Source organism: Camelus bactrianus, chromosome X, assembly GCF_048773025.1.
Source record: "Camelus bactrianus isolate YW-2024 breed Bactrian camel chromosome X, ASM4877302v1, whole genome shotgun sequence".
Lineage (NCBI taxonomy): Eukaryota > Metazoa > Chordata > Mammalia > Artiodactyla > Camelidae > Camelus > Camelus bactrianus.
This window is the reverse complement of record NC_133575.1, coordinates 76,897,524-76,909,897: the sequence shown is the minus strand read 5'-3', so window position 1 is coordinate 76,909,897 and position 12,374 is coordinate 76,897,524. Positions and strand designations below refer to the sequence as shown.

Here is a 12,374-nt window from a genome sequence, read left to right as displayed (position 1 = left end):
TTGTGGTAATCATTTCATGATGTACATAAGTCAAGCTATTATGCTGTGTATCTTAAACTTATATAGTGCGGTATGGCAATTATAGTTCAATAAAACTGGATGAAAAAAAAAGGAAAAAAACTGCCAAACTGTTTTCCAAGGAAACTGTATCATTTTTACATTCCTAGCAGCAATGAATAAGAGTTTCAGCTGTCTTGCATCCTTGGCAATATTCCTAACCACTGAATTGTACACTTTGAAGGGTTATGTTATGTAAATTATATCTCAATTTTTTAAAAAATAATTTTTCTATAGCAAATAGCCATGGAAAACAGAGATCGTGCTTTCCTCCTGCGATGAGTGCCCATTATCAGTGATAAATTCAGGATTCCTCTCTTGTGATGTACCTACCCCATTGCATGGGCAGGTATCTTCTTAGCCCTCTTTGCATCCCCTTGTGGGAAATGGGGCTCAGGGAACTGGTACAAATGCAGATCCTCCAGTAGATGCTCTTGGTGGTGGTTAATAAACTGTCTTTGTCTCTGACCCTGGAGTCTTTTGCCGGCATCTCTGAAACTGTGACTGATTAACTTGTTAACTTGTCCATAGGGTAAAATCTCAGACTCTTCAAAGTTCTTGACAAGGACCATAAAATTAATTTAGTTCAACTTTCTCATTTTACATATTTCAAAGCTAAATCACATAGCTCTGTATTTTATTTCAAGAAAGACAAGCAAGAAGAAATCAATAGGAAGAAAAAAATTGGTTTCTTTATGGAATGGGTTTATCAGCCCTTGACAACTTGGTCCTTAATTTGTTAGCATTTGTCATGCCATATTTCTTTTTATTTGTTAGACTCATATTAAAGTACTATTTTAAATACACGACTCCAAAGAGGATTCTCTGACCTTTTCTTGGTGGTATTTGCTGACCTAAAACCTTCTTCTTCTACTTTTAATAGCATCTTTGAAGGACTAAAGAGAGAAGAGATCTATAATGAAGATTCATGGGTGCATGTAGAGATTTGTGATCAATTTATCCTTGGTTATCAGGAAAATGGTGGTACTATGAAAAATAATTAGAATGCATTGAATGTTTCTTGAAATGTGTCATAGCTTCAGGATAACTTTTATAAGTATCTGCTAAGTGATAAAGTATTTGGTAATGAGTTGGGTTATTTCACTATTTCTGTATCCTGGTTTTTATATTTCACTAGGGATTGTTCTAGTTCTTGGCAAACAATTCATGTATAGTTTGGTTTTTGAAAAACTGCCCTTGGATTTCAGAGTTTTTAGGTATAGCCTTGTGTTCATTGATGGCTTAGCTTATAATATCTTATCAAGACTTACTTTGAATTTGTATAACACACTCAGCAAGGTCATGACCATCATATTAAGACAAAAAATTAACACAGTTCTGCTGAATTTTTTTCTGCAAATATAAATAGCGTTTTATAAAGTTTTTTTAATATCTACATGGAATGAATTTTAAGACTCTAGGCAAAAAAACTAAATAGATGAATAAATTGTTTTTAAAATAATAAGCTCTAATACTTTATGCCATAGTACTAATTAGGCACTATTCTGGAGCTTAATATATTCCTTTATCTTAGTTGGGTCACCATGGGTCTAGCTGAATTTGCTCCCTCAAAACTGCATTTCCTCTGTAATAGTATTTAGCACATCTTATTGTATTTGCTTGTTTATATTGCTTCCCCTCCTCCAGACTGCAAACTCCTCAAGGACAAGAAATGTATTTGTCTTTCCAGCTCTAAGACCCACGCTCACGCCTGGAACAGAGTAGGTGTCCAGAAATGAATATTGATTCCGCAGACAGATCAGAGCTTTAGAAAGGTAATGCACAGTCAAGTAGATTTTGCCAAAAATTCATTTTTTTAATGGAACGTTTCATAAATTTGCGTGTTATCCTTGCACGGGGGCCTTGCTAATCTTCTCCGTATCCTTCCAATTTTAATATATATGCTGCTGAAGCAAGCACAAAAATCCAATCTTAAAATTTAAATTAGATGATATATATTTAGAGGGACCTTTCTTTTATTCATATACATAGAAACCTGAAATAATAACTGTTAATGGGCTGAATTGTATCCTCCCCAAATTCATATATTGAAGTCTTAACCCCTGGTATCTCAGACTATAACTGTCTTTGAAGATAAGGTCTTTAAGGAGGTAGGTAAGATGAAATGAGGTCATTAGGATGGGCCCTAATCCAATATGACCCATGTTTTTATAAGAAGAGATTAGGACAGAGAAATACAGAGGGAAGACCATGTGAAGACACAGGGAGAAAAAGGCTCTCTTCCAGCAGAGGAGAGAGGCCAGAGAGGAAACCAACCCTACCAACACTTTGATCTCAGATTTCTCGCCTCCAGAATTGTGAGAAAATGCATTTCCATTTAAACCACCCGTCTGTGGCACTTTGTTATGGCAGCCCTAGCAACTAACATAAAAACTAGCAAACTGATACAATCAAAGGTTGTTTTGGTAAATATGGAATTAAAAAAAAATAAAGACATCTCATAGGCCTGTGGGAATATTTATATCCATTACATTAGAGCTTCTCCTCTACAGAAAATATAACTTTATGTAACTCAATATTTATTCTAGAATCTTTCTTTATGCAAACTTACACACACACTGACAATTCCTTATTCTCTGGCTCTCCGCTGTCTAGGTTTCATGGTTCTTTTTTTTTTTTTTTTTTAACAGCATAATCCCTCAGTCCCTGAGTAGACTCACAGTAGAAGTAGCAATTTATTTCCCCATCACATGTCTTTTATTCTGTAAAGCATCTTCTAACTTCTGTGTAACCAGGGGCTGTCATCTGCTTCTCCTGCGCGAACTAACTTACTAGCACAATCAGTGAGCCAGGAAATGTATCTTAGAAAACTATGAATGATGAAAGGAATTGGTAGATTCACAAAGAGAAAAGTTAGTTCTCTCATGAAATCTTATTATTCCTTGGGTTGAATTTTGGAATCAGAATTGACTTAATTTTATCACAGGAAAGGCCCTTGTCCAGTCTTTTCAAAGGAGGTAGTTGTTTTATGATGTGATTTTTTTTTGAGAAAAATTACAAGGAATGAATAGAAATAGTCACAACTTTCCTCAAAACAAGATAATGTGTTACAATCTTTCAAAGTTAGTGTATTTCCAGCAAGATATACCCAACTCTGGAGACCCATGTAGATAGCTGCTTTGACAAAATAACAAAACCCATTAGCTGATTTCTCAGAAGAATAATATTTCTAGCCATAGCAGAATATTCATAGGCCATCAAATTTAGTTTGAGAGTACATCCCTGGGATTCCATAAGGACACAAATTAATTCTCAAGAGTAATCTATTTCACGATGAACTTCAAATTATGTACTTCCAAACATACAGTTATCTTTTTTATGAAGACATAGATAGAAATATTTTCTGACTAAACAGTAGACAATGGCTCAACTTGAGATTTCCTCTTTTTAGGATAAAAATTATGGGAAACATGGACATTTTTATCGCTGGAATTATCGACCAAATGAAAGACTAAACATTCAGTGACTTCAAGTAAGATCAATTCACTTGGAAGAGCTGAGTATAAAGTGCCAGATAACCAGCTGAAATGTGAAAACAAAATCAGGGGAATTCATGAGTGTGTTGTTTTTGTTGGCTGTTGTTATTGTGTTAATGATCACATTCAATCGATCAAATCAATTGTTGATTTCTTTTTCATCAAGATGCCAGTAGGTGCTTCTTGGTTGACTGAGGACCAGGTCAGAGGAAAACTGCTCTGCTCTTAGTCTTATCTAGTTCATTTTTCCTTTCTAATGGGGGAAAACAGATGGAGTCAATTATTTTTTTTGCAAAATCTCCCTAGTCCCCATTTTCCCACTAGGCTTTCCTGCTAAAACTGACAAGAAGAGAGTAGTGACTTGAAGAGCACAATTATTTGACTTCATCAACCCCAAAGCCTTTTATCTCCATGCCATGTTAGCTGAATCTTCCCATGGTCATACCCTAGTTTGTACAAAATTTAGCACACAAACCATCTACTTCAGAATCACTTGTGGAGAACTTGTTTATAATGCAGATTCCTCATGCCCCCCACCCCAGTGATTCTGATTCAGTACGTCTAAAGTGGAATTCAATAATATTCAATTCCATAAAGCCCCTACGTGATTCTTATGCAAGTGAAATGTTGACCACACTTTTAGGGACACAGCTCTAGACAGGAGTGTATCAGAGTAGGGGAGAGTTGAGAGAGTTCTCATTTGAAATCTTCTGTTTTCCTTCTGAAATAAGTGAGTTTGTCTTTTTTCCCAACCCTAATCCCATTGGCACACTTCTATACATCTTTCATATCCAGACCAAAGAAAAGCCTTTTATGGTAACTTCTCCCCACCCAGTTGATCAATCTTATTTTAAGTCACTAGGGTATCTCATGCATGTCCTTATCATGGTACCTATCACACACTGTAACAATTATGGCTCTCTCCTTCAATCTTGGTGTTCCTCAGGATTTTGTTGTTTATCTTCCTCTTTCCTTATTTTTTACACATTCCCTGGGCAATATCATCCATGCTTATGGCTTCAACTATCATCCATAAAACTGATGACTTTGAAATTAGTAGCTCTAGCCCATGTAACTCTCCTAACCTCCAGATCCATACTTCCATTGGTCTACTGGGCATCTCTACTTGACTGTTTATAGTTATCCCAGTCTCAGTGTCAAACACTGAATTTATTTTCTTCCTGTGTTCCCAACCTCTCCTTCAAACCTGCTCCTCCCTTCTATTCTTCTGAATGGCACCACCATTCAGTTGTGTACTCACGTATTCAATTGTTGAAGGCAGAAATTAAGCAGTCATTCTATATTCCTTCCCTCGCCTACCCTCATTCAGTACTGTCAGATCTTCTAAGATAGTTCTCAAATCTCTATTCTCCACTCCCCTGCTATTACCACATTGGATAAAAGCCAGTTTATTATAATATATGGTACAGCCAAGAGTAAATAAAGATATTACTTGGTAAAAAGCAAATAAGTATATACATTGATTCTTCAAAAGTCTTCCACATGTATTCCATTTCTAAAGATGTTGAAAAGATAATTAGAAAGAGGGAAGTATAGAGTAATATGTTTAGCCAAATGCTCATCTTTCACAGCACAGAGTACATAAATAAATGTCTAAGAACAATACACTAAGAAATGGAAGAGCAATATGCTAAAAATACCACAGGGATACAATTAGCCAAATCCAGAATGTGGGAAATTCCTTGGTGAAAGTGACCTGGATTATTAAGAAAAAGTAAATGGCGTGTGAAAATGGGATAAGGAAATTATTATAGATTATTAGAGATTGAAGAAACAGGTCAACACAATGCAATATGTAGATGTCATTTGGATACTAATTCAAATAAACAAGATATTTTGGGGGCAATTGGGAAAATTTGAACACAGATTGGGTATTGAATGGTATTAAGTAATTATAATAAAAGTATTGGGGTTACGTTCTTAGAATTTGCCTCAGCTTTTAGAGATACATACTAAAGTATTTATGGATAAAAAGATATGATTTGAAATATTGTTTTAAAATACTCTGGGTCAAACCATATACAAAAATTAACTCAAAATGGATCATGAACCTAAATGTGAAAACCTAAAACTATAAAAATGCTAGAAGGAAGAAAACATAGGAAAAATATTTTAAATCTTGGGTTTGGCAAAGATTTCTTAGCTATGATACCCAAAACACAATACATAAAACAACAAACTGATAAATTGGACTTCATCAAAATAAAAAACTTTTGCTATTCAAATGATACTGCCAGGAGAATAAAGGGACAAACCAAAAACTGAGAGAAAATCGTTGCAAAGCATATATTTGATAACGATTGTATACAGAGTATATAAAGAACTCCTAAAATTCAATAAGTAGGCAACCTGCTAATAAAATGGGTGTGAGAAAAGAGCACAACAGATCTTGTTGTTCACTCCTCATACATCTCAAAGATAACTTGGAACCATTACAGATCACTGGACAACCTCTGGGAATGTGGTATTTGGATGGTTCTTTATGTTAAGGATTGAGGATTTTATTATGTATACCTGGAGCAATGGACAATATTATACTATCTTGTCATGATTGCTTTGCACAAAAATCGAGTTGATCGTGTGCACCTGACTTCATTGTTGGCGTCCTGAGTTCTGGTTGCCATAGCTGGTTGCATCATATGGCTGGACACATGCCATAACAGGCTGTGTCCATGTGCCCAGTTCTGCATAAAAGCCTTGGACTCGAAGACTTGAATGGGCTTCCCTGCACAGAGTCTTCATATATGACCCTGTAGCTCACAGCCAGAGAAAAAGTATGTCCTGTGTGATTCCAGATGGGAAAGATGGAAGCCTGTGCCCAACCACTCTAGACTCCACCCAGTAGATATCTTGTTCCGGTTGTTCGTGCTTTCTTTACTTGTTCTGAACAACTGTTAGCGAAGAGCAAAACCTGTTGCTGAGTACTGTGAGCCCTTCTAGTAAATTAGCAAACATGAGGGTGGTCTTGAGACCCTTGAGATGATAGGAAAATAATTTGAACCGAAACTTCACCAAAGAAAATATGAATGGTTAATCAGGATATTAAGAGCTGCTTAATAACATTAGTCATCTGGTGAATGCAAAATAAACCACAGTGAGATATTGTTTTGTACCTCTTGGAATGACCAAAACTAAAAAGACCGATCAGTACAGGCACAAGGAGGTAGAGGAATTGAAACTCCCATACACTGTATAAATACGAAATGGTACAAGCATCTTGGGAAAACAGTTTGACAGTTTCTTAAAGTTATATACGTGCCTACCATACATGTCAACCATCCCACTCCTACATATTTACCCAAGGGAAAGAAAGCATGTTTTCATACAAAGACTTACACATGAATGTTCATAACAGCTTTATTTGTCATAGGTCAAAACCGGGAACAATCCAAATGTCCATCAAGAAGTGAATGGATACACTAATTGTGTATTCATCTATTCCATGGATAACTACTTGGCAACCAAAATAAAAGAACTGTGGCTCCACACAATATGGATAAATCTCAAAATAATTATACTGAGTGAAAGAAGTCAGACAAAAAGAATACATATTTTATGATCCCATTTATTTAGAACAATAGAAAATGTCAACTAGAGTGTCAAAAGCAGATCAGTGGTTTCCAGATTGGGGGAGGGGTTTGGGGAGAGGCAGAGAGTAGGAGAAAACATTTTGGGGTCAGGATGTGTTCATTACTTTGACTGTGGTGATGGTTTTACAGTCAAAGTTTTGAAACTTGCCTAATTGCAAACTTGAAATATGTGCAATTCATTGTTTGTCAACTATATAAAAAATATAAAACTAACAAATGCCATTTAGGAAAAGGTTACCCAGTGTTACAGATTCCACCTTATCTCCCATGTTTCCAGCAACCTTAGTTGTTTCATTTGCAAACAGCAGAGCAAAAGCACATTTTTCCAGGCATTGAAAAAGGTACAGAGAAGCTAAAAGTTACACTTGGCCTCTGCCCCATGGACTGGTTAGCTAGGGAGCTAAAACCTAAAACAATGAGAAACTCTAGGAAAAAAAGAGAAGAAAGGGTTTTAGATGAAGCAATATTGGCAAAATGTTCATAATTTCTGTAGCTGAATGATGGGTACATGGGATTTTTAAAAATAGAAAACATGTTATTAGCCTAGCATGTAGGCTAATAACAGAAGAATTAAAACCCCAAATATTAAAAAATGGTTGCCTACTGGGAATGGAACTGTGGGGAAAAGGGGCAGTCATTCTTCACTGACTGAATTTGCACCTAGTTTATATATTGCTTTGTTAAAAATAAAAACAACTTTGCAAAAAGTCAACATCAGATCTATGTAAAAAAAAAAAAAAAAAGTGTTCTTCCCCTATGTGAAGTCACTAAGTTGTTTAAATCAGTTAATGATTCATGCAGTAAATTTAGCCATTTTGATGATCACTTGAGTTTTGAAAGCTGAAGTTTTTGAAAAGTTCTGATTTATTCTTATTTGTACAGTTTTGGTAGAAGAAAAGGATTCTAAATTTGGAGATTATAAGTACTCAGATATTTGAAAGCTGTTAGGTTTTATTTAAGAATATATAATTTTGGTAAGGCTTTATGAGATGAAAAGAATTGTTGACACGCTGCTTATACATATCAAATGTCTTGTACTTCCAGTTGAGAGGTAGGTATTTTTATTATATTCTACATCACTATTATCCTTCTTTGTATAATGGGGAGAAAAATTTCAGGAATAGGGGAGAATTCAAGAAAGGAAAAAGAGTATCTCCATGCCTCCTTCCCTCATCACTTGACTTTGGGAGAATCTTGGACCACCATAAGGGAAAATTTTTTTAAATATGTATTTTTTACATATTTTAAGATATGTTTTTTTAAAAGTCTATAAATCAGGGAAATTTGGGGTTCTGAGGATTCAGAAAAAGGGTTCTGAATTCATAGTGAATTTGAAACAATTGCTCCAAATGTACCCCGAGTAAAGGAATTCGTTGCTGATAAACCTAAGAAGGTAAGAACACAGGAAATGCCATATTGGATCAAATCAGCGACTCTCTCCAAGATACCAAGGGATCTTTTGGTGGAGGAGCCCTGTGCTTTCCTTCCAAAGCAATAACCTCAAAATATTTATGAAAACACCCCAAATATCCTAAAACATCTTTTCATATCTCATTAGGGATCTACAGTTGGTGAATTTCTTAATTCTTCCTTTGACTGATTGATAGTAGAATCTGTGCAGGAGAGTTAAGGGTACAAACTGAAGTCAAACAAACTTGGGTTAGAATCTTAGATCCTGGACAAGTAATTTCTCTGAGCCTTGTTCTCATCATCTGTAAAATGCAAATAACTAAAGTAGCTCCTTCACAAGTTCGCTGTGAGTATTCAATGAAAAAAATTGATGTAAATCATTTAGCATAGGGCCAATCAATCTGTAGTAAGTCATTGTTATTTTGGATTTTCAGCCTGTACATTTTCTTAATGTTAGTTATCAGTTCCATTCTATTAATTAAAAGAAAACTCCTTTTTCACAATAAAGGCTGAGCTTTAAACAGGTGAAATAGTCAGTCACCTCCATGGGTTGATTTTAAGAGGATCAGGAAGATTCCAACCCCCTCATTTCCCCTCCTCCCACATAAATACAGCATACTCTACTACACACTTTCATTCCACCAACAGAGCTCCATTTCTTTGTTGACTTTGATCCAAAGTCAAATAAAAATTCAGATATCACCAGGGTGGGTACTTGTGTACATTCAAACAACAGATTGAAGACAGATGAAATTTAAAAAAAATGTTTTAAAAGATGTCCACCGGAAAAAAAGATTGAATGAAGAATCTGAGGTTAATTTTGATTCTCTAGGGGAGATTAGAAAAGTCACTGAATGATGGAGAGTGGGACAAGGGGTACTAGGAACTACCAGGGAAACGGAACTCTCCTGTCCTCTACATGTGGCTAGGGAAAGTATTTAGTGGAGAGCACTTTTCCCCAAGATAAGAATCACCTGCCTCATTCATTAAACAAACAGACTCACAAGGCCTTGCCCTGGAATTTGGTAAATTTTGGGTGGGGTTAAGGAATCTGAAGGGTTAATAAGCACTCAGGGGATTCTTAAGATCTGACAAGTTTGAAAAAAGCTGGAGAGTTTAGGAGTCCTGGCTTTGGAATCAGACAATAACCTGAGTTCAAATCTTAGCTCCCCTCCTTATGGATGACTGACCATGAAGTTAATTAACCACCCTTAACCTCGGTTTCCATCTCCATAAAATGTTTGGGGATTAAATAATGTGTATAAGGCATTTGTCTCATGGTAGACACTGAAAAAAAATAACTAGCACTATTATTATGAACTGTCTTTCGTTTCAATTCATTTTTACTTATATATGAATCCTTGGAATCTCATGGGCAAGGTGCCAAAGTGGCCAATGATTTCCTGGAACTTTTTGTTCGCTTTCTAACTTGTCCTTATCTTTGAAGCCAGCGTTAGAGAAATTAGCATTGTTATTGTCATTAGCTGTTGTGGGTCACCTTTTATATCTTTGTGCCTTATCATGTAAATTAGGCATTCAGAGGATTTCTATTCAAACCCTTTACCATAGACACTGATGTGACCTGTCCCTGGAAAGTTGATTTGCCTCAGAGTTACAGGGTTTTCAGACTTTAGCCTTCTCTCTGAGTTCCAACAACACTCGACTTTGAGTTACAATTTAAGCAAGGCGTTCAAAGAGCTTTAGAGATTGACTTCCAGGTTAGAAGAGGGGAGGGTGTCAGAGAAACAGAAATGGACAGACAGAGGAAGACAATGCAGGGAAAACATCAAAGACACACAGACAGTAAAAAGGAAAAGACCGTGAAAAAAGAGACAGAAAGGCAGGTTGACAGTGCCAGATAGAGGACGGGGAAGGATAAGGAGACACAGAGAAAGACAAAGATAGAGAAAGTAGCAGAGAGAGGGAGCTAGACCTGGGGACAGAGACAGACAAGGGCAGATAGAAAGAAAAAGAGGTCGAGACATGGGCTGGGAGGAAAGCTTCTCTGCTATTGATAAAAGTAGGTTTCTATGGAAATTCCCCAGAAGTTGAAGAAGGGGAAATTCACTTAACACAGTTTTTAAGTAATTACTATGGGAAAGGCACTGCTCAACATGGTGTGGAATACAAGCTTTTCAGCCCCTAGGTGGGGGAAGAGTGTGATAAGGGGCAAAAGGTGACAAGCAACACTAAGAAGTTAAGTGCTTCTTAGTTCAGTGAAGGAAAGAATGCATTAAATTGGAGGACGGAGATGGTAGCATTGGAGCTGGACCCTGAAGGGTGAATAAGGATTTAACAGATGGAGGAGGAAGAAGTTTTCAAACAATGGGAAGGACATTAGTAAAAACTTTGAGCAAGGGAAACCAGAGACGTGCTCAGGAGAAAAGGAATGGCATGATTTGGCTAAAGTTTAAGTTACAAGTAGTAGAATAGTGGAGGAAAGCTTAAAAATCATTTCTTGTCCAGGAAGAGGGGTTGACAGTAAAATTGTGGAGCAAGGGAGGGTTTGTATACAGTGGAGTAAGAAGTCTAGCGAGGAAGCATCAGGAGGAGGGGAACTGGAAGCTGGAGGCCAGGAAGTGAAGCTGTGAAGGATACTGTTACTACTGTGTATTGCAAGAGGTGAGTCCTATCTACTGTCCCCGGAACATCCCTTCCTCTCTGCTCTGTCGAGTCCTAGTCATTACTGCTTAAATCAGTAAAGGTCTAAAGCCTTGACTGAAGGTAAAGGATAAAGTCAAGGCAGACACTGAAGACCACCCGTAGGTTTCTAATTGGAAGGATGGTAATGCCATTACCAGGAATTGATTTGGAGGAGATAGGTTTCGTTTTTGATATGTAGTGATAGATATGTTAGTGCAACATCTAGGTGATGTCCAGGAGGTGACTGGATTGTGGAGCTGCGGATTTGGAAAGTTTGGTGCTGTAAAGCCTAGAGGTAGATTATGATGTGTTCCAGGAGAGAGACTGAAATAGGGTCTGTGGGGAGAGTTCTTAAGTACTTCTGTCTACTGAAAAAAAATGTGCAACCTAAAAGTTGAGAATTATGTTTTATTCGGCGAACTTTCTGAAGACTTCAAGCTTGGTAGGCACCTCTCAGATCACTATGAGGGACTGCTCCGAAGAGGTAAGGGAGGATCCAGAATATATAGGAGTTTTGCAGCAAAGATCAGGTAGTTGGAACATCAAAAGTTTACTGTTAATTAAAGAAAACCAGGAATCTCAAGTTAATGAATTTAGCGCTTTTCTATGTATGGGAAGTTGCAAGAGTCTGGGCTCATTGAATTAATTCCTTTGACATGCACCTTAGCTGTCTAGGGCCAGTATCCTGTTCTTTCCCATCCTAAGTCCCCTCTGGGTGCACCATTGAGGGTGGCTGCAGTGGCTGAGGGCTTGCCAGTGGGCAGTCCCTTTGTCTCCATCCTGAGATCCCTCAGGGCTCACCATAGCTGTAGTGGCTTGATGGCTGCAGTATCCTTTGTTTACTGACACGACAGGCAACATTGTTCATTCACACTTCCTTTTAGCCCTGAGTTCCTTTTTAGTTAGACTCTGGAACCCAGTGTCAAGGTATCGTGGCTCTCAGTGGTAGATTTAAGTTAGTTTCACCCTTCTGTTTGATTGTCACCTCCACCCCTAAGACACGCTCCAGACCCAGAGGAAGAAGAGAAAGAATGAATAGACAGTCATAAGTTATAGGCAGTGGGATGGGATGAAATGTTCTCTTTTTCCGGGTGAGGATGGCACCTGCCTACCTAGATGGGTTACTCCAGCTGATGCGCACAAAGTAATAGCAGAT

At 37.2% G+C, this 12,374-nt stretch overlaps 1 non-coding gene across 1 annotated transcript; it reads right to left on the bottom strand.

Annotated features, from left to right (window-relative positions):
- Positions 1–1,870: 1,870 nt before the first annotated feature.
- On the bottom strand, positions 1,871–1,977 carry LOC123615702 (U6 spliceosomal RNA). The gene has a single exon (XR_006723378.1). It is a non-coding gene; the product is annotated as a U6 spliceosomal RNA (small nuclear RNA).
- Positions 1,978–12,374: the final 10,397 nt, after the last annotated feature.